Source organism: Melozone crissalis, unplaced genomic scaffold (genome assembly GCF_028551555.1).
Source record: "Melozone crissalis strain CALT ecotype California unplaced genomic scaffold, PUWL_Pcris_2 ptg000145l_1, whole genome shotgun sequence".
NCBI lineage: Eukaryota > Metazoa > Chordata > Aves > Passeriformes > Passerellidae > Melozone > Melozone crissalis.
In genome coordinates this window covers 542871-570207 of record NW_026535917.1, presented here as the reverse complement: position 1 = coordinate 570207, position 27337 = coordinate 542871, and the positions used below count along the sequence as shown (strand labels likewise).

General features: G+C 40.5%; 2 long non-coding RNA genes across 2 annotated transcripts; both read left to right on the top strand.

Annotated features, from left to right (window-relative positions):
- Positions 1 to 5364: 5364 nt before the first annotated feature.
- On the top strand, positions 5365 to 9880 carry LOC128948646 (uncharacterized). The gene is made up of 3 exons (XR_008484134.1): positions 5365 to 5457; positions 7145 to 7285; positions 9834 to 9880. It is a non-coding gene; the product is annotated as an uncharacterized LOC128948646 (long non-coding RNA).
- LOC128948645 (uncharacterized) lies at positions 9876 to 15606 on the top strand. The gene is made up of 3 exons (XR_008484133.1): positions 9876 to 9931; positions 13595 to 13707; positions 15533 to 15606. It is a non-coding gene; the product is annotated as an uncharacterized LOC128948645 (long non-coding RNA).
- Positions 15607 to 27337: the final 11731 nt, after the last annotated feature.

The window sequence follows — 27337 nt, the reverse complement described above, 5'->3', positions numbered from 1 at the left end:
CTGCTGCTGTGTTGGTTGGTTGGTTTGATTTGCCTGCCTTTTTCATTAAAACAGAGTTTGTCTAATGATCACTTTGTGACATAAAGACAACTCATTTATGTTTTTTTACCTCTAATTATTTCAATTCTGTCATGGAATATTTTTATGATCAGGTAGCGAGTGATTAATTTAAGTGAAACGTTACCTCGTGGGTATCTGCTGTTACATTTATACGTCACATTTATATTTGTATTTCTTACATTTGTGTGGCTGTAGTGCCCCCCTTTGCTTTAAGGGCACAACATTATGCATTCTTCTGCTTTTTCTTTAAGGTTTGGTTTTTTAACTTCATACCATTCAAGTTTTGAAGTGACTTAAAGCAATTTATGGATTTTAGGTGGCACAAATAGCAGTGACAAAATTGGCTTTTTTAATCTGTTGCTAGGGCTAAAGGAGATAGGAGTACTATGCTGAAGCATCCTTTTTGGTTACCAGCATATTTTAATGAGCATTTCAGTGGGCCTGACTTTGAAAAGACCAGAAGCTTGCTTTTCTGCCAAAGTTTATAAAATTTAACATGTGGTTTGACATATTGCAACTTGGATATGAGCACGCAGAACTGACTAGCTGGGTGCTAAGCAGGTCATTTGCCTGCACAGCCTGTTGATTACAGGAACATGGGGCTGAAGGGCGTTTTCCAGTAACCAAAGGGCAAATCCTGTCACAGACTGAGCTGCCATCACTCTCTTGGCAATGAACATGGAATATTTACTCAGTGCTTTGTGGAACATGCACTTTTGTTTTAATCTCATTCTAACTGCATAGCGGTGGTACTGTCCTTTTAGTTTCATCCTTTAATTTTTTAATTTAATATGTTTGGTTTTCATGCCTTGTTTTAGTTTCCCGTGGCTGACTAGCTCTATTTTTGTGCTGAGTTTCTTTGCTTTATCCGGAGACTCTGACAGTTCTTCTGGATGCTAAGTGTTCCAAACTGACAGGCTGCCCATGTCATTTTAGCAACCTGCCAGTCATCCCGGAGTCTCCTTGTCGCTTCTGTTCTTGCTTCTAATCTCCTTTTTTTAGATGGTCACTCATTCAGTTAATTCTTCACCCCTTCTTCAAACAATTTTCCGCTGTGATTTTAATTTAAAAGAAAGTTGAGATCCGAAGGTTCAATGTGTGTGAGTCCATGAATGTGTTAAAAGCAATAATTTGTATTATTCCTTTCCTGAAGTGATTCTACAAAGGTATTCTGAAAAATATCTTATTCTAAAATGTATACAATATGATTTACTGAGTCACTCTAAGAGAACTCTTAGACTTTAGACTTTGAGCTTACTTTGCTGCTGATGCTTTTATTGGCATATGTATATTGCTTAAATTAATAAAGGATTGTAATTTGACTGAGACTTTAGATTGCCTGATCTGTCTACACTGGCTTCCAGTACATTACACTTTTTTGTCTACCTTATTTCTAAACTCGTCTGTGTTTTGCAGCAGCCTCTGGTTGTTCTTTTGCTTTTATTCCCTGGAATAAACACCACAGTTAGTTCTTGTTATTTTCTCCTCAGGAAGAGGGGAAATCAAGTTGCTGCTCAGTCTTTTTCATCAGCTTAAGGAGATTAAATCTTGGTAGCTCTGCGCTGCAAGCTCTCCATTTTTCCAGCAGCCTCTCTAAAACGTGTACACCAGCGTTTGGCACACAGCGTGTCATCACTCTGTTAGCCAATGACATGTATAAAATCACCTGGAGCTTGTGCCTGGGGGTGGCTCATGGTCTGTTTTGTCAGGATGACACTCGCTTCAGAACTGCTTTTTTCCAGGGAATGCTTCCTCAGTCTGTGTTACTTACTCATGGTTAAATATGTATGACTGTGGTAAAACTCATGTTGTCTGACCACAAAGTTAACAAAGAGCTCATCCGATTCTCTGTGCATGCTCTGTCCTTGTTCCCCTTTCCTGCTCCTTGCTTTCTCTAATTTCTCCCAGCTTTCAAAGCTCTCTGCAGTCTTCTTGGCTGCAGTTTTATTAATTTGTGTGTTTTTCTGGAGCTCAGCCAAATTGACTGGCAACAGGCAGCTGTCTTCTGCCTCAAGAACTTCCTAAGTTCTAATGAGGTTTTACTGGCCTGACTCAGAATGTTACCTGAAACAACACGCTGCTGTCTTGCACCTAATTACAACAGATTTTAATTATCATTGATTCTTAATTACACTGACCTACAGAAAATATGAGCCAATTATAGACTGTTGCATTGTCAGTTGCATTCCCAACTTTTATATAGATTCTTCTAGAGTGTTGATTTCCCTCATTTCAAACTGTACAATCAAACTGAGATGTAGATTCTGAAGGAGGGGGATTTATTTATTTGTTTTTATTATTTGCTCAACTTAGGGGTAGGCAAAGCCATATGCAACTACAAGGCAGGTCTGATTTTATTAAATCATATAAAATTCAGGAGTAGCTGGGATTATTGGGCAAGTTTGTGTAAGGTGTTCCAATTCTCCTCCATTCCTAGTTATCACTGTTTCATTTGTAATGTATTAAGGAATCACATTTTTCAATCATTTCATGAGTGTTTTTTTTAATATGCCTAGCGTGTATTTTCATAGAGAAAAACATGTTTCAAAATACTCTGCATCTCTCTGATAGAAATAGCTAAAATGAGTTCAAAATGTCTAAATGTTTAAAGAGAACAACATAGAATCTAAAAAAAAAGGAATATGGTCTGAAGCTTTTTATATTTCCAGCCTGTAGATTAAGTAGGTGATACCCTTCCAGATACCTATTTGTTATTGTGTTTTACCCTCCAGCACCCACCTTTTCTTAAATATTTGGTTATTCTCTCTGGTTTTGCATTTTTGATGCTATTTCATTTCTTACATAGCCAGTTCTGAGTCCTGAAAGGAGACTCCATCGCCACTGTATTAATCTCTGTGTGCTAAATGAGGTTTTATGTGTTTCCCTGTGTACTCTGTTTGTGACACTTGAATACCAGTTTTACAGGGATGCTGGGACTGTTGGAAAAGGCCATTGTTTCAGAGTGCAGTTGGATTCAGGCCAGGGATTTAACCCCATTCCCAGTGGTAAGATGGAATCCTGCTTATAAGTATGTTCTCCAGTGGCATTTGTGGTCCCACAGTGGTCTGGGGAGAGCTGCAGGGGTTGTTTTAAAGGGAAGGGTGATGTGCACAGCTGCTCCTGCCATCCTTCCTAGTGAAGAAGGGTTTTTCACTGCGAGTTTTCCAGTCTGGAGCAGATGACCTGTCGTGTTGTAGGTGACTGGTACGAGCAGCTGTACCCGCAGGTGGTCACGCTGAAGGCCTGCATGGCAGAGGTGGTGACCAGGGCCAAGCAGTCCATGGCCTTTGTCCTGCTCCAGGAACTTGCCTGTGGCTTGCCCCAGTGCCTGATGCTGACCCTGAGGAGAGACATCGTCTTCAGCCAAGCAGTAGGTTGTCTTGTGTCGCTCACTTCCTTCTCTTGCTCTAATTATAAGCATACTCTTCATGCCAGTGTTTGTGGGTTTCTTTCTCATTGTTTTTTTTTTTTTTCCCTTACAATTTGATACAGCTTTTTCATTTATTTTCCATTATATTCACCTAAATAATTTATAATGTGGTAAGAAATTAAATAGGAAGTAGAAATCCATGGTACTGGCTAGGCAGCATCCAAGCCAGGGAGATTTTTTTCTCCTGGTCACCTTGGAAATAGGGAGAAGATAATTTGTTTTCAGTTTGTGGCAGTGTTTTAAGTGTTTAAATACTATTAGCATGTCTTTCCTTAGAACTGTCTTTTCTTGGCAAATAACTGAAGCTCTTTATGTCTTCTCCTGTATATCATGTTTTTTTCAGATAGATTTTTTTCTAAACATTTCACTTAATTTCTCTCTTAAGTTGGCAGCTGCCTAGGAGATTCAGTTACATTAGATGTTGAACCACTTTCAAATCCATCAGAATTCACATGTTTAATTCACAGTCTTGCATGTTTGAAGCCTGACAAGTGAGGTTCTGGTCTTATTTATGTCAGTGTAAATAACACACAATGATACAAAACAAATTAAGCTTATCTAATATACCTTAACAGAATATTTCACTACTTTATACACCCCCAAAAAATCCATCAAAATACATTATTATGAAATCATGTACTTAGTCACTAAACAGAAATACCTATGCTGATTTCTCAAATATGTAGGTGCTACCTCTGTTGTGTATAATGATGGCAAGCCTCATTTTAACTGTTTGTCTTGTAACAGTTGAAATGTCTTGTATCTGTTTGTCTTGTAACACTCTTGCACATGTTTTAATTATCTTTACAACTCGCTGGATTGGTCTGTGGTTTTGCAATCAAATTGCACACAGGTTTACATGATCAAGGATTTTTACAACAGCTTCACACTGTTGGATTGCTGGTGCAGTATGAAGGACTCCTTAGCACATACAGTAAGTATTGCTCTTGGACAAAGTTCCTTATGTTCCCTGCCCAGAAGTTACCCAGGAAGTTCTTATTTTAACCTCAGCAAGCCTCTTATTTGGCTTGCTGAATCAAATCTTGTCCTTACAAGACAGTAGACTTGCACATAATAGCACAGCTGAAGTCATTGACACTGTGTTGTTAATTCTGCAGCAAAAGTTATTAATCTGTTTCATTCTGAGTTCCTCAGAGAACACGGCCTGCTTATTGTTCCATGCAGACCTGACCCAAAATAGCAGGTTTATAAAACTAATGCAAACGGAAGATTTAAACACTTACTGCTTTTATCAGCCTCGGCCCTGATCCCCAGTGCTGATAATGTGAAGATAGCCTGAAAACAGTTTCATAGTTTGTTACACATGCCATTATTTGATATGCATTAAAAAGGAAATTTGGAGGGAGAAATTGCCTTATGTTTCAAACTTTGAACTAGATCTATTGGAATCATTCCCTGAATCAGGGATTTTGACTAAAGTAGAGGAATTTAGCATTTGTGCAGCTTTATTATGCAGTTGCTCATTTGGAGATAGCTGTCTTCTCCATTTTACATGATGCTTGTTTTTATTCTCAAAACCTTTGTCCTCCATCAGCAGGAAAGCCTTTTGAAAACTTTCAGAATAGACAAAAATGGCTTTTCTGAGGTTATTTTATGTCTATATAGAGCAGGCTGATTTTCAGAATTGCTTAATACTCATGGTTACCATTTAGGGCACAAAATTGTCAGCAGTTCAAGAAATGAGTCTGGTTTTATGTAGGTTACTGTAATGTGGATTTAGAACTGTGATTTTTAGATGCACAGACTGGAAAATATATTGCTTTGCCCTGACCTATACAGTGACTGATCTGCCAACTCTGTTAATAGTCTCTTTAATCTTTTCATGTAGGTGAAGAAGCAGGGATGCTCGAAGACATGGCTGTGGGCATTTCAGATTTGCAGAAAGTAATGTTTAGAGTAATTGAAGCCAAGTCAGAAGATTTTTTGCCTATTATAAGTGGAAGGCGGTAAGAACTTTGTTTCTTGGAGCCCAGGAAACTGAGCTGCAGTTTTAATCTGTAGCCCATGAAACCCGTCTAATGGTTTTCTTGTTGCTGAGTTCTGTTTTATTGAAAGTGCATTGTTTTACTTTTTAGAAGGTGAGTTAGTAGGGATTCTAAAAGCCAGTAGGCTCTGGGTTACTCTCCTGATAAAAAGCTGAAGTTCCAGTTACTAATACAGATTAATCTGAGCAGCGTCTGTGTTGTGCAGAGCTGCTGGTGCATTATTCACACATGGATACTGAACCCTGGACAAGTGACAAGGCCATTGTTTACAAATGTGGTCTCTAACTGAGAAACTTTGCTTTTGAATGTCCTGAATTTGTATTTCAGCATGAGAAATGAAACTGCAGTTCCAAGAGTTAGGCCTTGATTGTTTTTAAGATGGAAACCAAAAAACTCCGATGCCACTTAGTATTAAAAACTTAGTAGTCACTTTTAAAAATGGAAGCCTTTTTTAGCTGCTGAAAATCACACAGGACATAGGCAGTCTCAGAAATCCTTGCACAAAATCACTTATCCTTTATGAATCTCACGTGAGTACTGCTGAATGTCAGGACATAAACTGCAATACTCCGTTTATTTTGGCTATTTGAGGGTTAACAAGATTGGAATGGATTTTTCATCTTTATTATTATTCTAGTCTGAAGCTCCAAATAGTTTTATTTTGCAAAAATCACTTCCTTAATAGTATCATTGCTCTTAAGATGACTGTAAATTAAATTCAGCTAAAAGCAGGAACTTTTAGAAAATATATGTTTCCTCTGAAGGGGGCTTTCACCACTGATTTACTTAATTAATCTGGATGATTCACTCTCATCATATGGGCTTTCTGAGAAGGGATTGAATAAATAACAGGAAGGCTGGAATATGATAGGCAATACATTGGGAATAATTAAAATTAAAAAAAATTTAAAAATAAAATCTACAAGGTTTATGTGGAGGAGTGCCATTCCTCTTAGAGCTGTGATAAGACTGCTCCTATCAAACAGCATTGGAAGTGAACCGTAAAAAGAAAAGATGAAAAGGTGAAAATCTAGTTATTTTCTAATAATTTTTTTAGAAACCCTCCATTTTTATTTTGGTTGTTATATGGTATGGCTCAATAAATGAGAGTGAAAGACTGTAGAAATGCAAGACAGAAAAATCAAACTACAAATTCTTATCTTGAAGAGTCAGCATATTTACTTGTAATTGTTTTTTCTAGGAAAGTGCTTAAACCTGACATTCTGTGTGCACAAACAAATCAATCCAAAGTGTGTGGCACTGTCTAGCAGTGCACTGATCATCTGGTGTGGGTGGTAGACACCAGCCACCCAGGGGAGGTGAAATTCTGTTCAGGAGCTCACATGCTTTTATTAGAGGCCATTCTTTTATTAGAGGCGCTTTTGGAACATTCTTTACAGAATCACAGAATATTTTGAGTTAGAAGGGACCCATATGCATCATCAAGTGCAACTCCTGGCCTTGCACAGGGCTTCCCAAGAATCACACCCCGTGCCTGAGAGTTCAGATGCTTCTTGAACTCTGTGAGGCTTGGTGCTGTGACACTTCCCAGGGGAGCCAGTTCAACCTGCTCAACCATTCTCTGGCTGAAGAAACTTTTCCTGACATTCAAGAACCCCATCCTCACTCTTGTTTTCATTGTTCCTAGTGAACATTACATTATAGAGGTCCAGCTCCCAGCAAAGATGTTTGAGCTGCTGCCACAAGAGATTAAAGAGGGAAAGCTGCTTCGCATGTATCCAGTGCTCTTTAATGTTGGAATCAATGAGCAGCAAACACTGGCAGAGAGGTAAGGAAAAGTCACGTTGCATTTTCTGTCCAAGTACTCCATGCTGGTACAGGCTATCTCTCAGGATTAGAAACAAATCTTCTTTGTTATTTGCTCTTAGACAATCTCACATTGACTCAGTGTGTATTTTCAAAGGTATTAAAGGAAATAAACACAAGCTATGAAGCAATGTAGAACAGTGAAAAAGTCCAGATGAAGATAAGATCATAAGCAGGGCTCCGTTTCACAGAGTTGGTGCCATGTTTCTCTTGGATACAGGTGCAAAATGGATTTCTATTTCAGATGCAGAATTTTGGTTGTATGCAGTACTCTGAAATTCTCACACAAGTTTGAAAATTCAAAATTCTTACATCTTGAAGATGGGTTTGAAGAGACCAAACAAGTGATAAGCTAGAGAAATTAGTACTCCTCTGCAACAGATTGCTGGAAACTAATTAATTAGTATAATAATAGTCATGGATTCACCAACGTATTAATTTTCTCTTCCAAGAGAAGGGTATCTGTCAGTCATGTTAAATTACCACATTTGTGCAGGGCTAAAACTGCAAAGTAGAAGTCAAGATGTCAATACAGACAGCTACTTTGTTAAAACTTCTTTTCTTTTAGCTGCTTTTATTAACAGAGCGTCCAAAATACCTAATGCTTATCTTGAGGTTGCATTTGCTCTAAGCCAAAAGCTTATAGCAAAGCTGTAGCTGGAGTAATGGAGGGAGACAGTGAAAATCCTTAACCTGGGTAATAGGCAAGAAGTTAAACACCACAGGATTTTATCTCCTGTTCACTGTAGACAGCCAAGTAAACCCAGTCTTTTAAAGAAGTCTACTAAAGAATGTCATCAGGTAGCTTTGTGAATGTTTATGGGACACTTCTCCAAGTTGAGTGGTGGTATGTGAGAAAATTTAGGCAGAAAGTTGAAATGGGAGACATAGACTGAATCTAAAGACAGTAAAATCTGGCATTTTACTGTGAAAGAGCTGGATAGCTGGTTAGAGAACTTGGAAACTTCTTGAAAATGAAAATAGGTTATTCTGATGACATAAAGAGAAAAGTGCTGAGAGGAGTGACGTGGCCAAACTCATAATGTGCAAAACCAACAAAATCAGTCATGACAGTTCTGAGTGGGACACTCAAAAAATAAGAGGTAAGACATGATGTGGTAAGCAAGAAGCAGGCTGGTGGGAGCTTACACGAGTGAGATAGGCAGGAAGGACTGAGTTATGAATAGTCTGAGGAAAAATTTGACAACATTTAGAAATAGCCTGATTACCTGGGGGCTTGTAGAGGAGTTGGTATGAAAAGATGCCTGGCTTGCAAGTGAAGTGGCAGGAAGTGTTGTTCCCAGTGGTCATTTTACATTGTGTGCAAAGAAAGCCATAGGAGAAAACAAAATAACTGCATATTTATAAATATGGATATGTACTAATATCTGCCAAGAAAATAAGTTCAATGCAGAAGCAGCTTTAATGCATGCAGTTACAGTCTGCTTTTGTCTTAATTCAAAATGCTGCTTAACTCCTAAAGTTGTACATTTGTTTTTGAGACTGAAAACACCACACACGATTTATGGCTAAAAACATGGAGGGGTTTGTGGGATAAAGAACCTGAGAATATAAAAACACTTTCGTGGCAAATTTCTAGGAAATGTTACTGTATTAGAAAAAAAATCTTTTAATTTGTTTTTTGATAGAATACACTTGAGAATGTTTCCGATTTAAAAGAAATGTTCTCATGTGACAGTGCAGCAATGGCTACTAAGGAAGTAGTTACATCTTCTCCCTGTGGCCTGTTGAAATATTTGCTTCCCTTGTTCCCAATTTAGCAGCATATTTGGTATCTTCTGATCTGTGTCCCCTTCTCTCTGAGTTTCTCACTTATCTGCCCATGCCTCTCTTCCTGTACTCCTCCATTCCCGTTTCAAATCTATTCTGAAGATGAATTTCAAAACTTTGGCCCTAATTGTCATGGGGACATTCGTGTCTTTACAATCATATCTCCTGTAGTACCGTGAGATTTAGTTTCTTGGCATGTGAAATGTGGCTGTTGTAGAAATCTTGGTCTCAGAGAGAAAGATATTTGTTTTTATAGCTACAGTTATTTTGTAGATAAGCTTCTCTTCCATCTTGTGTCACTTCCATATTATCCAGCTCTTACAGAAATTGGTATGCTTAAGCAGTAGCAGCACTAAGAGATGGAGAGTTGGTGTTCTCTGCCTGTGGTACCCAATTTTTGGAATTGGAATTCCCCCAAAGTGCCTTTCCATTTATTCACGATTTGTGAGGGGAAAAGAATAAGTGCCTTATTGCATGTTTGTAAATAGATTGCTTTGTTAATAAAGTTTTGGAAGAAGTATGCATCAGCGATGATCTCGTTTCCAAAAATTAATTCCAAAGCATACAAGAACTTAACTACTGCATGTTTGACAAAATCTAATGCATTTAGCACCAAAGTTATTTCTTTATGCAAAGAAATAACTATGAAGGATAATTTATCTTTTGTTGTTGTTTGTGGGTTTTGGGTTTTTTTCATAATTTATTGTGTATTTTCATAGGTTTGGAGATACCACTTTGCAGGAAAACATTAACCAGGAAAACTTAGAGCTTCTCAAAGAATATTACAAGTTATTTACAGAAAAAATGCCTCCTGATTGTGAGTACAAAATAATGCAATGTCCAAATCGGTTTGAAAAGCTTTGAGTAGGTAGAAGGTTATAAGACAGTAATATTAGCAGAATCCCATAACTTGTTCCATAAATTTAAACATTTTGTACCTGTACATGACCCTGCTGGTCTCAGGAGTGATTTCAGGCCTTGTGCCACAGCAGAAACTACAGAGAAAATGAAACAGAGGAATGATGAACTGAACAGCTATTTTAAGTTATTAAAATAATAAGTTTGTTAATATTTCATGTAGAGGACAGTCTGTACCTACTGTATTTTTACATAAATACTTGGTGGGCAATTTCATCAGCTTCAGTCATACCCTCTGTTCTTATTCTGAAAATATGTTGAGGTTTGGTGAACCATGGAGAAATCTGCAGATCAAATACAAGCAATGAGCCGCATCATCATTATATGAACGACAAGGTTTCATTGGAATAGGCCCTGTATTCCACTTCTATAGAACTTCTGTATTATAAACATAAGCATTACTATGCTGTTACTCTGATTGCCAGAAGCAAGGACTGAAGAAAACATCTGCATCAATCGAATCCTGTTAGTTTTAATGCCCAAACTATAGTCCCAAATGTGGGAGATTTAACTGCCTGATGTTTAAATGCTATGTAAAACTTTAATACATCACATGCGTATGTATACATGTTTATCTCTTATATCAGGATGATTTTAATTTGTTAATCATTTTGACAGAAACAAAAGCCCTTCCTAAATGATGGGCAGGATGCCCATCCATCCCCCCACAGACCTAGTATTTATTTCCAGGATGTCTACAGAGAAACTCATACAATAAGTTGGGTGATTAATTGAGGGGAATCTTGCTAAGAAAACATCCTCGAAAAACTAACCTCATGCAGGTTAGGACTAAGGTAGATCTGCTACCTCATAAATGGATTTTATTTTATAAAAGCAAAAATTTGCATGCAGACAGTATTGGCTACTTTTCATTAACACAATTTAAACTTGTACTGCCTTCCTGAAGGATTATTAGTGAGCCACACAGTTCCTGGACTTCTTTCAGACTGTGAAGGCTTTTGAGAACTAATTGTGTCTAGTTCATCGTGTATTTTCTGGTTATTATAACTTTCTTGCTTTTTTTCTTTACCTTTAAGAACTCAGTCTCTTCTTTATACAATTTTTTGTGGAACATAAAGCATCTTTTGGTTCCACTGCCCTTCCCAGTAGCTCCCTGCCAGTATACAGAGTCAGTCTTTTGCCTTGGAGAAATGTGCCTTTTAAACCAGCCCCCTGGGAAAAAAGGGAAGCTCTCAAACTTGTTCATTTGTGGCAGGACTTAATCCCACTCCTGTTCCCCCTCGTCTGGAAGACAAACCTCCATACAAGGCTGGCAGCAACCCTGGTGCTGGGGCCACGTGAGAGGCATTCAATATTGATGGCTTTTTGATGGTTTTGTCCCACCTATCCAGATAATTTCCTATAATGCCAAATCTGTGCTACAAAATCAATGCAGGACTGTGTTCCCAAAGCTGTCAGTTCCAAACAGTGCTCAAAAAGCCCAACAGAATTTGAGCATTTGCAGCCCTATTTGCCAGGCTGTTGGATCCACCCTTGGCAGCCTCCCTGGCCTGCTGCCTCATTCATATATTCCCTTTCAAAGAATTCAATTTCCCACTCCCTGAAAGGTATTGCCACCTTCGCTGTTAGTTTTCCTCTTGTGTCTGTATTTCTCCTTGGCAATAATAGTCTTGCTTGTAACTAAGCATCCACTGACTTTCTGTCTTTAGGATGAACATACACTTCGTCATTTACCCATTTGTTAACCTCTTAAATTCTTTTAGCAGAAACTGAAAATAAGAGCATGTTTCCAGCAAGGTTCCTACCAAAAATGCTGACCAAATATAGCTCAAAATGGTACTGCTTTTATAGAAATACTAAGACAGTAAGGGTCCAAAAACGTAAGATAGTTGTTTAGTAGTACGTAAGTACCTGAAAACAAAAAGGCTGTTTGGTATTTCCAGGCTTCTCCCCCTTATCAGCCTGATTTGGTGGTTTGGTACTGTGGGGGACCCAAGGAGTTTAGGCCATTGATCATTTCCAGTCAAGGTGCAACCCCTTTGGCAGTACTGTGAATTAGGAGACTCTTGCTGTACCTGTGCTGAAGTCATCCCTCTGAGATGTCACGTTTTCTGCTGTGACCCAAAGGAAAGCTACTGGGAGCAATAGAATGTTTAGTGATACATTTGCATCATCTCAAAGCATCTTTGCCATTTTGTGCTCTCTGTTTTAAAGAAACAGATGCACCCATAAGTGTAATAGTCTAGCAGAGTGTGATGTGGTTTTATGTGCTCTACATTATCTAATGTACAATCAGAGCTTGTGATACAGAGGTAAAACAATCCACATTAAAATTATTGCAAAACAGATTCTGGATGTATGTTTTCCTCCCTTTTTCTTTTTTTCTTGTTTGTTTGTGAGTTTTTTTAGACAGCACAGTATGACTGGAGCAACTTAGTTCTTTTTGAATAGATTTAAAGTACTTCTTCCTATGAATCATGGATAAGGGAAACTACAAAATTTATTAGATGTAAAAGGTAAAAGCCTGTTGATGAGAGGGATCATTCCAACTTGGATCACGTTAGGAGAATGGATATTGACCTTCATTAATACTTCCCTCATTTTTTTTCTTCCAATTGAGTATAAGTTTTTGGGCTTGGGTTTGGGGCTTGGGTTGTGGGGTTTTTTCCCCTCACTGGATGGATAATTTACTTTCTCTGCTTGAAGAAATCCATTGATCAATTTAGTTTCACTTTGTTCCACTTGATTCTGGCCCCTTTATTTGGTGATAACTATGATTTAAATTCTTTTTACTTTGCCACCATGAGAAGAAATAATTTCAAAAAACAGATTCTGCATGTTTTTATTGATTTTCAGAACTAGCAAGGATAAATGCAACATTAGAAAAATCCCTCCTCTATATACATATGAAACAGAGGGGGAAATTAAATTGCCTACTCTTGAATTTTTGCTGGAGATGTAGGATAAATTAAACTTCAACTTAAATTCCATACCCAGAACAAGCAGGTAAATTTTTGGATTTTAAGCAAACTTGAAATTATTTTCTACTTCAAAATAAAGCCCCACTTAATTTCAGGAGAAATATACTTTGTTACTTTTTAGAGGGGATACTAAGTGCTGTTTAACCCTTATCTTACATTATAGAAAAATCTAAGGCATATTTTAAAACAAAAACTAGATGTTTCAATTTGAAAACAAAACCCTAATTTTTTACTTTAATTTTAAAAAATAATCATCCCATCAAAGCAGGTTGTAATACACTCAGTTTTTTTTTTATTTTTCTGATTTCTTTTGAATGTCTGTAATAGCTGATGAACAGAACTACAGCAGAGATTTGGTTTTGTTTTTCACCATCCATTTATAAGATAAAGGTTGAAGATACTTCAAATTTCCACGTGAAGATCTTAGGGAGGACAAGGCAATACTCAAAAGACATAAGGTTTGCTTATTCCTTAAATATTTAGCTGGTAATTTCTATCCTGTGTTCCAAAACAAGGCTGTAAATAATAGACCTGTTCTTTACCATGAGCATTCTTTAGTCGGGACAATCATATGACCAACCTTATCAAAATGAGCAACTTTTTTCGTCCTTTTTTCCCAGGTTTACCACATTTTCAAGAACAAAATGATTTAAAGGGATTGCTAGAAAGTCTTCATCAAAATATCCAGGCCAAAAAGAGAAAGAATGTAGAAATCATGTGGCTGGCTGCAACGGTGAGCTCTCTTGTTTCAAAGAAATTGATGAACTAACCATAAACTCATTTTCATAAGCTTGCTGACTTTGTAACTGCAATGGATTTTAAGGAAATGACTGGAAAACTCACTGGTTAAAGAAGGCAGATGTGCTGTAATAGTTTTTTGCAGACAATTTCTTTTTCTCACTTTTTAAACTGGTAGAACCTGCTAGAATTTGAGTGATTTGTTTGATATCCATTCTTTGATAATATAAAATTACTCAAAATAATTTTTTAGTGTCCTTGAGGTATGATGTGGGACATGATTGCTTGGTTCCCTTACTTTAACTTTCTGAAATGTGTATTTCTGGTCCTAGTGATCTACACACTGTTATTCTATATTCCATTTATTTATTGAAAAAGATGTAAGAAGAAAACTTTGTCAGTGCAGTAGCTGTGCAATATCACTTTTTTATTGCAGTGGAAGTACAAGATTCCACATATGAGCCCATCACTCATCCAGAATAATTACCTGGGATTTTTTTACTTTATTTTATAAATGATTTTTTAATATTTTAAAATTTTTTTAGGACTCATTCACATCGAATAGCCCCAATGAATCGGGGGCTTCCAAAGATACTAGTGCAAAGAGAATTAATCTCTTCAATGAAACAGTTCTTTCACATAATTATTTAAGCAGATTATCATATAGTACTTGTTTTAAATCCCAGTGCAACTGTTCAAATTTTTAAACAGATTTAACTTTTAAAATTTTCAATTATATGATGGAAGAAACACTCATAGGTTCTCCTTCACTATCCTGTACCTCTTTGGATTCTAAGTAAGATTCCCTTAATTGGTTCCCTAAATTAAACTTTTGAGATTGTCCTCACCATGGTATCACAAAGAACTTAAAGGCTCTAAGTAATTTTTGATTTTTATAGAATTTAATAGTATTTATTGTTTAATAGAATTTCTAAGAATGCAATTAGCATTAGATGAAGAAACACTTATTTGCTGGACTGACACTGGTCATGTTTCAGTTCATGTTCCAGTTCATCCTGCGAGCTCTCCCATGATAGCCAATGCGGGAAGTTTCTTTTTGTGATTCCTGCTGTAGTTTATTGCCTTGCTGCATTCTCACAAACATTTTGAGGTTTTGTACCATTACACCTGTGATTCCCCAGGGATAGGTGTAAGCAAAGTATTACCTTTTCTCAGGACAGGTTATATCTGGGAAATGGTAGATTTGGGCACAGAAGCTCTCCTTCAATTTTTCTTTTTCTAGTAAAATATCATTTGAAACCATAGTATAAACTAATGGAATGATACAACCACAGATTGATTCCTAAGAGGAAGAATCATCCTCCAAAATGTCATGTTTCCTTTATGTGTTATAACTTTTTCAAAGTATAAGTGAAAGTAGACAATCCATGGCAGCAATTTGTTAAACTTTATTAATTGTGAGCCATACATTGAACAGTTCACCTGTTGAAAATAAAAACTATGTAAGTTAGATGTGTCTGACTCCATACCTTCACAAGAAGTTAGTCTGCTACATTCATGTTTGTGAGTTAAGACTCACCATATCTTCATTCATCAGATATTCAGACAATTTAGCTTTCATTGAACAGGGCAGCTGCTGCATTCAGTGAGGAAACAGTGAAGGAACTGTTTCTTTTATAGTTATGAAAGTCCCATGTCAAATTCAGGAATTCAGTGTACTGGTACTAACTTCCAGAAGGTGTTTTCTTCTTGAGAAGTGCTGTAGCTGTCTGGAAGCCCTCGCTGGGCTTGCAGAGCTGTAGGGCTGCGCAGCCTGGTAGGAAGGAAGAGCTGACCTGTGGGGCCTGCCCGTGTTTCAGATTTGCCGCAAGCTGAACGGAGTGCGCTTCACCTGCTGCAAGAGTGCCAAAGACAGGACATCCATGTCAGTGACGCTGGAGCAGTGCTCCATCCTGAGGGACAGGCACCAGCTGCACAAAGACTTCTTCATCCGGGCGCTGGATTGCATGAGGAGGTACGTGGGGCTCCATGGAACTCTGAGCCAGGCCAGGGCTGCCAGCGAACAGGGCCTGAGGCTGGTTCTGAGGGCCCAGCAGAGCCTGAGGCAGGTTCTGAGTGCCCAGCAGAGCCCAGGGCCACGGGCACACAGGGTCTGAGGCTGGTTCTGAGTGCCCAGCAGAGCCTGAGGCTGGTTCTGAGTGCCCAGCAGAGCCCAGGGCCACGGGCACACAGGGTCTGAGGGTGGTTCTGAGTGCCCAGCAGAGCCCAGGCTGGTGCTGAGTGCCCAGCAGAGCCCAGGGCCACGGGCACACAGGGTCTGAGGCTGGTTCTGAGGGCCCAGCAGAGCCCAGGCCTGCCTGCACAGGGTCTGAGGCTGGTTCTGAGTGCCCAGCAGAGCCCAGGCTGGTGCTGAGTGCCCAGCAGAGCCCAGGGCCACGGGCACACAGGGTCTGAGGCTGGTTCTGAGGGCCCAGCAGAGCCCAGGCTGGTGCTGAGTGCCCAGCAGAGCCCAGGCTGGTTCTGAGTGCCCAGGGCCACGGGCACACAGGGTCTGAGGCTGGTTCTGAGTGCCCAGCAGAGCCCAGACTGGTGCTGAGTGCCCAGCAGAGCCCAGGGCCACGGGCACACAGGGTCTGAGGCTGGTTCTGAGTGCCCAGCAGAGCCCAGGCTGGTGCTGAGTGCCCAGCAGAGCCCAGGCTGGTTCTGAGTGCCCAGGGCCACGGGCACACAGGGTCTGAGGCTGGTTCTGAGTGCCCAGCAGAGCCCAGGCTGGTGCTGAGTGCCCAGCAGAGCCCAGGGCCACGGGCACACAGGGTCTGAGGCTGGTTCTGAGGGCCCAGCAGAGCCCAGGCTGGTGCTGAGTGCCCAGCAGAGCCCAGGGCCACGGGCACACAGGGTCTGAGGCTGGTTCTGAGGGCCCAGCAGAGCCCAGGCTGGTGCTGAGTGCCCAGCAGAGCCCAGGCTGGTTCTGAGTGCCCAGGGCCACGGGCACACAGGGTCTGAGGCTGGTTCTGAGTGCCCAGCAGAGCCCAGACTGGTGCTGAGTGCCCAGCAGAGCCCAGGGCCACGGGCACACAGGGTCTGAGGCTGGTTCTGAGGGCCCAGCAGAGCCCAGGCTGGTTCTGAGTGCCCAGCAGAGCCCAGGCCTGCCTGCACAGGATCTGAGGCTGGTTCTGAGTGCCCAGCAGAGCCCAGGCCTGCCTGCACAGGGTCTGAGGCTGGTTCTGAGTGCCCAGCAGAGCCCAGGCTGGTTCTGAGTGCCCAGCAGAGCCCAGGCCTGCCTGCACAGGGTCTGAGGCTGGTTCTGAGTGCCCAGCAGAGCCCAGGCCTGCCTGCACAGGGTCTGAGGCTGGTTCTGAGTGCCCAGCAGAGCCCAGGCCTGCCTGCACAGGGTCTGAGGCTGGTTCTGAGTGCCCAGCAGAGCCCAGGCCTGCCTGAGCAGCAGCCTGACTGCTGCTGGGTCACCTCAGGGCAGACTCTTTGCAGCGGTGTGTTTTATCTGTCATTAACAGTTTGTGAGACAGATATGTGAAATCTTGCAAGGGTCAGCTCACCGAGTGTAGAATATGAGCAGTAGTCTGAGCAGCAGTTGCTTTTAAAAAAAGTTATCTTTCAATTTTGAGGGTATTTTAAAAACCATTTGCGCAGTCATTAAATTTTTTGTTCGACATCTACACAAACACAGAGAAAGCAAAAGAAAAATTTGTTACGCATGGCAATTCTTACTAGTCACGTTATTGAAAAGAAACATCCAAGTAGGTTTGGACTGGTGGTGTTTGCCACTAATACCTGATGAAATCTTTACTGCGCTTTAGAAGAAGTGAATTAAAACATGTTTTATTCTAAATTGCAACTATGCAGAAATTGAGGCTGATATTATCAGGAATGTGTAATTAAAAGATGTAAAGATTTTTCATTACCTGAGTCTTTGATGAATAAAAAAACCTTCTTGAGCAAACAAATGTCAATCATAAAATTAATCCACATGCTAGATTATCTAAAGAAACTTTCATCATTGGTTTTAATGAGCTTAATCATATAGTTTTAATCATATAGTAACAGTTCTAATCACATTGTCAAGAGGAGTTTTAAAATGTGTATCCCCGACACTAGAATAACATATAACAAAGGTCACTGCAAAACTAATAGAAAATATTTTGGTCAGCCTGCAAAGAAGTAACTGAATCATATCTTGGACTTTTCTTAAACACAAATTGTTTGTATGGTGGCTTTATAAAGATCCTAATAAGTAAACAAGCATGTTTACGGTCTGTAATGGGTAATTCTGGACCTTCATATTTATTATTGCCAGAATAGGTGCTTAATGTGTAGATTAATACTGTAGGTTTGCCCACATAAACCCTTTGTCCTTTGGCAAAGATAGCTGCTCTGAAGAGAAAAGGTAATTTTATAAAGAGTAAATGAGCTGAGATGGCTTAGCTGTAGGTTTAGTTTACAAGTGCTACTAATGCAGTGAGATGTGGTGTGTTGAACTGAGCTGTATTGTTTTGGATGTATTGCACCTTGCATAAATCCCTCAGTCTCTGTAGTGATTCAGTGAGTGAATGAGTTTTGTGCAGTCTTTCATAACTACATATTTTATCATTAATGAATTCTGAGTTTTCTGTGTTAAATTTTGTTTGTTGGCATTTCAAATGCTTTTTTTTTTTTTCTGGTATGTCTCCAATAAATACAAAAGTATGTAAACTACAGTAAGTTACCAGACAGGAAAATAATTTAATTACATAAAATCGCCATAATGTTAGAATAGCTTTGAGTAGAGTAGGAGATTGGAAAATTTTCACAGACATAAATATAATTTTAAAAAACCTGAACTTGTTAGTAAAAAAATGTAGTAGGTTTTTGTAGATCAAAATATAAATGGTTTTGAGTGGGTTTATGTCATGTGAGTGATTTGAAAGTTGAGAAGATTAACACATTAGTTATATTTGCAGGCAACAGTAATTTGAAGTCACAGAAGAATGTTGTAAAGGCAAAAAAATCAGAATAATACTTAAAAATTAAACAAGCAAATGGGTATATGAGGTTGAAGCACCATTACAAAAATGTAAAATCTATCAGTTATGCTGTACTTTCAAACAGACAAAAGCTTTATCCTGCTCTTGCCCTGTATATGAATTTCAGAACTGACTTAAAGTAGGTGAAAAATGAGTTACTTTGACTTGGGTAATAGGATTGTCTGAGGACTAAAGCAAAGGCTTTGCAGTAGTGGCAGTAGCATACAAAATAATTTGCACCATCAGGATAGTAAAGAAATAAATCTTCTAACTATGCTGGTTGCTATCAGTCTAACACAATACTAGAGGTTTAAAAATAAAATACAAAAAAAACCCAGCCAAATTCCTCTTTTTCCCTCCCGAATTCAAAATTTTCACGTCTAAGAAGAGAACCTATTTTCCTTCAAGGGCAGACAGAGAAAAACTATTTGCCATTTAATTTGCAATTTTAGCAGTTTTTTTCCCAATGAATCTTCTCTAGATCACTTTGTTAAAGTTTGTCAATCAAATCCCTTTGTGCTGATTGCCACAAATTGCTTTTAAGCCTTTCAGAAGAACAAGTAGACATGAAAAATTCAGTTTTACCATCTAGAATCCTAACAGTTTGGGTTGACCTTTGAAAGGCTTCTTTTAAGAGTTAACAGTGGGAGGTAGAGACTGCTGTGAAACTAAGTGAACTGTAGAAGTAAATGGTGATTCAAAAGCAGACTTTATTGGAAATGCCATAATTTTGAGATATGAAAATTATAAAGGTGCCTGCCTGTGTAGCCATTAGACTTTTTCTTTGTCTGCCAGTGGTGACAGAGCTTTTGCAGTGGAAAAGGGAAGCATGCGTTTACAGGTTCATGCTTCCTTGCCACCAGCAGCTTGGAGATGCTGCCCTCCTGTGTGCTGCTGCTTTTCAGCTTCTTCAGGGTGCCCAGAATTTTGAGCAATCCAGAAGTGATTCCCAAAGTTTCAGCGTATTTGCCTTGGTGTACATTGCATAACTCTGTTTTGGAAAATACTGCCTGTAGCTGTTCTTTTAATGACTTAGTTTGTAAGTGGAATTGTTGTCGTTTAGTGATAAACTCTACAATGTTTGTTGCTTCTTTATAAAAAAAGGCTGTACAAGAATGCTTCTATTAGTTCTTCCTTTCACTTATGAAAAATGTGGAAAATGAAGCAATGATGGCAATGCACACTTTCTCATTTACAATATGTAATAGATGGCTTTGTCCTCAGTCATAAGTCGGGCCATTATGATGCTGCAATTGATGTGTACCTGGAGCAGCCATTCTATAAATAATTCCACATATTATAATTTCCTTGATATAGGTTTGTGACTTCCATTGATCTTAGTGACAGGCATAGTTCAGAATGAGGAAAATCAATATATCATCCCCTCTGTATCAAGTGCTTGTAATTCACATCGTATTAAAACCCTGTTTATAATGTCTCTGCCACTTCCAAGTCTCTTTTTGCAGGCATCAATATTCTTATTTTTCCCTTCACCCATACCTGAATGTTTCCTATCATTCAGTGTTAAGTCTATTCCAAGAGACAGAGAGGCACAAAACTGGTTTACCTGAGTTCTGTGGAGGATTTTATTAAGAGTTGGTTAGCTGAGAAAGGCCATACTGACTTAATGCCGCTGGTTAAGCTTGAAAGGGAGGTCAGCAGTCTCCGATTCAGTGACTGCTGACAGGCAAGAATGCTGGATGGCCTTGCTGCAACATGAGGAAAGGGAGGTGAGATTAGTCCTGAATATCTGCAGAATGTAACAGAAGAATAAGCATAAGAATGTAGAAGTAGGTGTAGTTGCTGATATGTAACTAACCAATCCTGAGCTCAACTTTTGCAATATGTATGAAGCTTATTAAGAACCATATTTAACCCGCCGTATTCGATCAATAAATCGGACTTGGATGAACCAATTGGTGTCTGGGTCTCCTTCCTCCGACAAATGGTGGAGAATGCGGGCAAAGGCAGCATTCTGAACGTTCGCTCTTTTGGATTATAAATTCGCCACGGTCGAGGAAGTTGGGTGAGAGTCCTTGCAGCCGGGACGGTGCCGGATTTTAATAGCACCCTTGAGGATTACAATGGTATCTCAAGTCTCTACATGTCGCAGGAGCCTGGAAGGCTGCAACAGCGCGCGCTGATATATAGGTATGGATAGGCAAGCGACATACGACCTATTCTCCTCATATTTAGAAAAGCGAGGAGTAAAAGGGGTAGATTTAAAAAAGGAGTTACCAGGGTTATTAGCTTATGGTCATTCTAAAGGGATTTTTGCTAACCCACATACAGTTCATGAGATAGCAGAGTGGAAAAAGTTTGGGGATATCCTGTGGGATGCAGTGTTAGATGATGATAAGTCAGCAAAGAAATTTGGCAAGTTATGGCGGGTGGTGTATAATACGTTGCTTCAGCAGGTTTCTGAGAGAAAGGCAGCAGAAAGGGCAACAGAAGCTTATAAGAAGAATATAGGGTATGGTCGTGAGGATGATCCCCTGGCACCTTCTGTAACTCAGATACTTATGCCTAAGAGTCCCCAGCAGAGTGGTGTGCAGGATTTTCCTATAAATAGTGTGGAACCGTCTGCACCTTTACTGTTGGGGGAGGAGGGCAGGCTGGATGGTGGAGGTAAGAGCTCGCCTCCGCCGCCAGCTTCAGGCAGGTTGGATAGTGGGGGTGGGAGCAAGCCAGCTTCACCTCCGTCTCCAGCTTTGCCTCCGCCACTTCCCCCGCGAGAGTCGGCTTCGGTGGGGGGGGGCCGCTTCCCCCGCGCGAGCCAGCTCCGGCTTCACCCTCGGCTTCGGTGGGGGGGGGGGGCCGCTTCCCCCGCGTGAGCCGGCTCCGGTTTCACCCTCGACTTCGGTAGGGGGGGGGGCCGCTTCCCCCGCGCGAGCCAGCTCCGGTTTCACCGGCTTTGCCTCCGCCGCTTCCCCAGTATGAGTCAGCTCCGGCGGGGGGGCTGAATCCCCCGCCGGAAACCTCGGTCTCGGTACCGAAATGCCAGCAGCATAGCACCCTTAAAGAGTCAGATCCTATCCCGGGGGCACACAGTGACCTATGGGGGGAGATGGCTAAGCAGAGAAGGGAAGCTTGGGCTGCTGTGGCAAAAGAAGTAATGCAAATGGGGGATGGCGAGGCGATGGAAGTAGTCTCTAGTCTTGCATGTCCGGTTACATATACACTACAATATGATGCACAGGGGAACCTTACGCATAATATAGCAGCCTATGAGCCCTTAGACTGGAAGCTGCTAGCTCAGTTACGTTCTACAGTTAGTCAGTTTGGAGTAAAAAGTGAACCTGTTAGGCAAATGTTAGATTATCTTTTTAATACTCAGATTTTATGCCCAAATGATTTAAGAGGAATAGTTCGGTTGATATTTACTCAGCATCAGCAGTTACTGTTTAATGCACATTGGCACGCTTTGGTAAATGAGTCAGTTGCTGTACAGCGAGCTCAAGGAGATCCATTACATGGAGTGACAGTAGCTGAGCTTATGGGCTTAGGGGCATTTTTGCGTACAGAGGCACAGATGATATCGGGAGCAGATAAGCTTAGAGAGTCTATGCGGTTAGTGCGTGCTGCAATAGATATGGTTAAAGAACCAGGAGGGTTACCGGCTTATATGGGCATTAAACAAGGTAGAGAAGAATCATTTGGGAATTTTATAGACAGGGCAGCTACTGCTATAGATCGGGCTGGTGTCGCAGACTACATGAAGGGGGCGCTATTGAAGCAGTGTGCTCTTCAAAATAGCATCCAGCAACACAAAGAGTGTTAGCTACTTTGGGGGCAAATTGGACCATTGAGGAAGCATTAGAGCGAATGGCATTAATGCCAACAGCTTCACAGGCATTTATAGTAGATGCAATAAAGGAGCTAGGGTTAGGATTACAAAAGCAAGCAGAGTCTACTCAAAGTCAGGTGTTAGCTGCTCTTTCTCCTCTCCGAAATGGCTCACTGGCGGTCACGCAGAGCTCGAGACCATTCCTCAAGTGCTACAGATGCGGCAGTGAGGGACACACGCGACGAACATGTCAAGCAACCGGGATATGGTGTCACAACTGCCGATCCAGTTGCCACAACTCTACAGCTTGTAGGCGCCGGTCGGGAAACTATCCCAGGAGCGCGCAGCAGGCGAGCCGCGCCCAGACACAAGTAGCCGCCGTGACATCGGAAACACCAGCTGCCGACGCAACATCGCTGCCACCCCCTGTCTGCAACCAGCCACAGAAGGCAGCCTCGGCTTGGACTTATCAGCAGCAGTAGACGTCACATTAATGACGAATCGGCCTGAGAGGATACCAACTGGAGTAAAGGGTCCTCTCATTTTGAATGAACAAAAATGTGGAGCATTGTTATTAGGACGTTCTTCAATAACTATGCTGGGATTGTTTGTATTGCCTGGTGTTATCGATGCGGATTATACAGGGGAAATACAAATTATGGTTTACACCCTTTATCCTCCTATTAAAATAACAAAAGGACAACGCATTGCACAATTAATACCACTATGTCAAATGACATCTGGTATACCATCATTTACTGGACAAACGCGGAATGAGAAGGGTTTTGGCTCTACTAGTGTTACACTTTTAACTGTGGATTTACAAAATAGACCAAAACAAAAGGTGGAAATTACCCATGGACATCAAAGCATAACCCTTTATGGATTATTGGATACAGGAGCAGATACCAGCACTATCTCTCCAGAAGCATGGCCACAACATTGGCCTCTGTTCCCATCATCAAATATGCTCACCGGAGTAGGAGGATTTACATTAGCAAGTAGATCACCACTTTTGTTAGTGTGTATTGATGATCAACAAGTATCTGCTGTGTTTTCAGTTGTTCAATTACCACCTACAGTTTCTTGTTTAATTGGAAGGGATATTTTAACACAATTGGGAGTGGTGTTAACTAATCATCACCCTTTGGGGTAATTGCCATTGCTTGGACTTTCCCCATTCCACTCACCTGGAAAACGGATACACCGGTGATGGTTAAGCAATGGCCATTAAAAGGGGAGAGTCTTATGCATGCCCATGAATTGGTAAAGGAACAATATTCACAGGGACACTTACGACTTTCTACGAGCCCTTGGAATACACCTATTTTTGTTATCAAGAAGAAATCAGGGAAATATCGTTTGATACATGATTTACGGGCTGTAAATGAACAGATGGAATCAATGGGGGCCTTACAGCCTGGTCTTCCAAATCCAGCTATGATCCCAGAACACTGGCCACTTTTAATTATTGATCTAAAGGATTGTTTTTTCACTATTGGGCTGCATCCTGATGATATGAAGAGATTTGCTTTTACTTTACCGGCAATAAATCGTGGAGAGCCAGATAAAAGATTTGAATGGACACTCTTCCGCAAGGCATGCGTAATTCCCCGATGTTGTGTCAGCTTTATGTTGATGCTGCATTACAGCCACTACGTCGTAAGTGGCCAGCAACTATAATATATCATTACATGGACGACATTTTGTTTGCCCAGCAACAACCATTCTCCTCTCTGCAGATTGACAGTATTAGAGATACTCTTTCAGCATATTCGCTTGTTATTGCTGCTGAGAAAATTCAGACCACCACACCGTGGAAATATCTGGGATGGACTTTAACAGATCAAAAAGTAATACCTCAAAAATTGGAATTACAATTGGACATTAAAACTTTGCATGATGCACAGAAGTTGCTGGGAGATTTACAGTGGTTAAAACCTATTGTGGGAATACCAAATCATTTATTAGAAACCCTGCGGCCTTTGTTAAAGGGTATTGATCCTACTACTCCTGTACACCTGACAAAGGAGCACTATCTTGCCTTGCAACAAATTAGTAATTGTGTACAACAGGGATATGTGTCTCGTCGACAACTCGACTGCCCTATTGACCTTACTATTTGGAATAGTCCTTGCCATTTGCTTGGTGCTCTCTCTCAACAACAGGAGAAAACGGGGGAGATACGAGTTCTGGAATGGTTGTCACCATCACTACAACATAAGAGAACAATATTCTCAAAAATTGAACAATTGGCTGTGTTAGTCAAAAAAGGGCGTCTCAGAATTATTGAAGTGGATGGTCGAGAACCTGCTACCATTAGATTGCCTATGGAGAAAGAGACTTTAGACTGGTACTTGATTAATTCAAAGAACTTGCAGGAAGCATTATTAGCATCACCTGCTAAAGTAGAAACCAGCAAATTAGTGCCTAAAGTTTTGCAATGGATGACAGAATGGAACTGGATTACTCGACCATTGAGGGAAGAACGCCCTATAGAAGGAGCTATTACAGCTTTTACAGATGCGGGAAAGAAATCAAGGCGTGCTGCTGTCACCTGGCAAGAAAAAGGACAATGGAAGCATCAACTTCTTACAGCAGATCCTGCAGATAGTTTACAAACTTTGGAATTGTTGGCAGTAGTATGGGCAGTGTCTAATTTACAGGAGCCTTTAAATGTGGTCACAGACTCTATGTATGTTGCCGGAGTAGCCAGACGAATAGAGGAAGCAGCAATTAAGGAAGTGAATAATAAACGATTGTATGAACTATTGATACAATTAAGGAAAGCTTTACGAGAAAGAAGTGCAGCGTATTCTGTGATTCATATTAGGAGCCATAAATGGTCTGAAGGTTTAGGAGAAGGGAATGAACGTGCAGACAAATTGGTTACTTTACCCATTGATAACTCTTGTCCTATTGACAAGCATACATTGGCCAGAGAAGCACATAGCAGATATCATCAAAACGCAAGAGGGCTTGCAAAACATTTTGAACTGAGTTTATCAGAAGCTAAAGGCATTGTTAGAGCATGTCCAATATGTAGTTATCATAATGAAGGAATAGGTTTAGGCGTGGGAGTTAATCCTCGAGGTTTGGAAATAAATGAAAAATGGCAAATGGATGTTACACAGGTACCTAGATTTGGTAAAGTTAAGTACGTGCATGTCACTGTAGATACATATAGTCACTACATATGGGCTACGGCTCAGGCAGGACAAAAAGCTACACATGTTATTAGGCACCTGTTAAGTTGCTTTGCTGTTATGGGAGTTCCAAGAAGCATCAAAACAGATAATGGTCGAGCTTATGTGTGTGCTAGGGTCCAGAAATTCTTAAATCGGTGGTCCATTAAGCATGTGACAGGTATTCCACACTCTTCTACTGGACAGGCAATAGTGGAAAGAGCAAACGGTACCCTTAAACGGTATATTGAGAAGCATCAAGACTTAACAGACCCACAATCATGTTTGGCCAAGGTTCTGTATGTGATCAATCATTTATGTATTTTTGGAGAAGATGATACCCCTCCTGCGATTAAACATCATCCAAGGTCAGGTCAGAAAAATACTGAGGAGACAGAGGTCTGGGTTAGGTATAAGAACCCGAGTACAGGATTATGGGAAAAACCTGCGAAAGTATTATATTGGGGTCGGGGGTATCTTTGTGTTTCCTCACCTACAGGACCTTTGTGGGTGCCTGCTAAGTGGACTAAACCTGTTTTTGATGCAGCCTCTAGTGGATCGCCTCACAGAGGAGGACAGGGAGCGACTGAGGGAGAAACTGCCTCTAGTCCTACAACCGCTGCTGCTACAGCTGAAGGGACACTCGAAAGTGTTGGACAGAGCACTGACATGTCACTATCGGACGGCCCAGGAGTTGATTGGTTTTACTGACTCATTATCAACTTTTCGTTTAACAAATCCAGCAAAGGAACATTGCCTTGACTGTTATGATCCACATTGTGCTGCCTACTTACATTCACTTCCTTGTTATGTTTGCAAAAGGGATGCTGATAAGTGCTATGCATGGATAGCTTTGCTTTGTGCAGGTTGTAATAAGATTTATTGGTACTCACAAATGACAATAGCAAATTTATGGTGTGGACCTTGTTTCGGGAAGTGGATTCAAGATTTTGTCTGGGTTAGAGCTCTTGAACAAAATACTGGTCTGCCAGGAAGGGCAGGATTGGAGCTTTTTGAGAGTGCAGAACAAGTGGTTATAGCATATATTAGATGGAAGTTGCAGCAAGCACTTAGAGAGCTTGAAGTTACTAGTGCCTCACGCATTATAGCAGCTCGCTGTAAAGCTGATTTGCCTTTAAACTTGCCATATGCTATACCTGTGAGCAAGGATGCTGATTTGGGGTTAGATCAGTGTATTCAAAGACTGACTCAGGTCCATTTTAATCAGCCTAACAAGTCAAGTAAAAGACAGCAGAGGAAGAAAAAACAGGCAAAAAGGAAAGAAAAATGAAGTTTGTTTTTATTATACTGCTTAACGCTGTAGCAGTTAAAGCAGTAGGAATAACACACTTCAGTCAGCCAAGAGAAAATCTATGGGTAACACTTGCTAATCAAACTAATCAATCATCACTTTGTCTTAGTCTTGGAGGGGTTACTAATCCATTTCGAACATGCTTGGTAGGACTTCCAGTGTGGTCTCCTGGAGAATTTTGCAGTTTAATAAATAATCGAACCTTATGCATGCGTAACATGTCTAACATCACATTGCCAGCACAGCAAGGATATACTGCAGGTCAGAGTGATGGCTATCGCCAATGTTTACTAATCCAATCACTTAACACTTCCTTGCGTTCTCCTCCTGAAGAATTAGATCTTTTTGGAAGTGCAAATGCC